Here is a 2500-nt window from a genome sequence, read left to right on the forward strand (position 1 = left end):
GAAGTCTGTGATCCACCTGCAGGTGGAGTAGGGCACGTTCAGCTGGAAGAGCTTGTCCTGAAGCAGGGCAGGGATGATGGTGTTGAAGGCAGAGCTGAAGTCCACAAACAGGATCCTGGCGTAGGATGCTGGGGCGTCCACATGCTGTAGGGTGAAGTGGAGGGCCATGTTAACTGCGTCGTCCACAGACCTGTTGGCTCTGTAGGCAAACTGAAGGGGGTCCAGGAGAGGGTCTGTGATGGCTTTGAGGTGTGCCAGGAGCAGGCGCTCAAAAGACTTCATTACCACAGATGTAAGGGCGACCGGTCTGTAATCATTTAGTCCTGTTGGCCTTAGCTTTTTGGGCACAGCGATGATGGTGGAGGACTTGAGACAGGCTGGTACATGGCATGTCTCCAGGGAGGTGTTAAAGATGTTGGTGAACACCGGAGACAGCTGGTCAGCGCAGTGCCTGAGGGTGGCTGGAGAGACAGAGTCCGGCCCGGCTGCTTTGCGTGGATTCTGCCTCTTGAAAAGCCCATTAACTTCTCCCTCCTGAAAGGAGAGAGTCGTTTCTGTAGTATGGGTGGGGGATGGGGCCTCTTGGGTGGGAAGGGGTGGTTCAGGACAGTCCAATTGTCTTTCAAATCTACGGTAGAACTCGTTCAGGTCGTTGGCTAGGCGGGAGTCGTTAGTGGTGTGGGGCGCTCTGGGTTTGTAGTTGGTGATGTGCCTGAGCCCTTTGGCAGACAGAAGCAGCGTCGTTAGTAGAGAACTGGTGTTTTAGTGTCTCTGAGTACAGTCGTTTAGCCTCTCTCACCGCTTTGCTAAACCTGTTCTTCGACTCCTTGAATCTGTCTCTATCCCCACTCCTAAACGCTTCCTCCTTCTCCAACCTCAACCTTTTGAGCTTTGCTGAGAACCAGGGCTTGTTGTTGTTAAAGTTCACCCTGGTACGTGTTGGGATACAGCAGTCCTCACAGAAGCTGATGTACACAGCCTCTGTGAGTTCATCCAGACTATTGGTAGCAGTCGTGAACATATCCCAGTCAGTACAGTCTAAGCACGCCCGCAAATCTTCCACAGCCTCACTGGTCCACTGTTTAGATGTCCTCACAGCAGGTTTACAGAGTTTTAGTTGCTGCCTGTATGCACGAATCAGGTGGACCAAGGGAGTTCTGTGCGAGCCGAACAGCCCCGTGACCCACAAGAGAAACATCCCCGCCAAATTCGAGCGTTTGACGGGGTCTATCCGTGAAAAAATATTCACGTTTTTGAGTGCACATGCATTTCTGCTGCAAATGCCTCTGGAAGTTTCATGCCGTTCGTATGCCAATTGTGGCAACACGAAAATGACCCGTTTTCCCATTCCGAGGGATTTCTGTGCGACCCTAACAGCCCCGTGAGCCACAAGAGACACATCCCCGCCAATTTCTAGCGTTTCACGGGGTCTATCCGTGAAAAATATAGACGTTTTTGAGTGCACATGCATTTCTGCTGCAGATGCCTCTGGAAGTTTCATGCCGTTCGTACGCAATGTGGCAACACGAAAATGACCCCTTTTCCCATTCCGAGGGATTTCTGTGCGACCCTAACTAACAGCGCCCGTGAGCCACAAGAGAGACATCCCCGCCAATTTATAGCGTTTCACGGGGTCTATCCGTGAAAAATATAGACGTTTTTGAGTGCACATGCATTCCTGCTGCAAATGCCTCTGGAAGTTTCATGCCGTTCCTATGCAATGTGGCCACACAAAAATGACCCGTTTTCCCATTCCGAGGCATTTCTGTGCGACCCTAACAGCCCCGTGAGCCACAAGAGAGACATCCCCGCCAACTTCTAGCGTTTGACGGGGTCTATGCGTGAAAAATATTAAAATTTTTGAGTGCACGTGCCTTTCTGCTGCAAATGCCTCTGGAAGTTTCATGGCGTTCCTATGCAATGTGGCAACACGAAAATGACCCCTTTTCCCATTCCGAGGGAGTTCTGTGCCACCCTAACAGCCCCGTGAGCCACAAGAGACACATCCCCGCCAATTTCTAGCGTTTCACGGGGTCTATCCGTGAAACATATAGAAGTTTTTGAGTGCACATGCATTCCTGCTGCAAATGCCTCTGGAAGTTTCATGCGGTTCGTACGCAATGTGGCAACACGAAAATGACCCGTTTTCCCATTCCCAGGGATTTCTGTGCGACCCGAACAGCCCCGTGAGCCACAAGAGACACATCCCCGCCAATTTCTAGCGTTTCACGGGGTCTATCCGTGAAAAATATCAATTTTTTTTTGACTGCACATGCATTTCTGCTGCAAATGCCTCTGGAAGTTGCATGCGGTTCGCATGCAATGTGGCGACACGAAAATGACCCGTTTTCCCATTCCGAGGGATTTCTGTGCCACCCTAACAGCCCCGTGAGCCACAAGAGAGACATCCCCGCCAATTTCTAGCGTATCACGGGGTCTATCCGTGAGAAATATTCACTTTTTTGAGTGCACATGCATTCCTGCTGCAAATGCCTCTGGA

This window comes from Petromyzon marinus, unplaced genomic scaffold, assembly GCF_048934315.1.
Source record: "Petromyzon marinus isolate PM22_M1 ecotype Great Lakes invasive population unplaced genomic scaffold, UKy_Petmar_22M1.pri1.0 PM_G_Scaffold_66, whole genome shotgun sequence".
NCBI classification, from domain to species: Eukaryota; Metazoa; Chordata; class Hyperoartia; order Petromyzontiformes; family Petromyzontidae; genus Petromyzon; species Petromyzon marinus.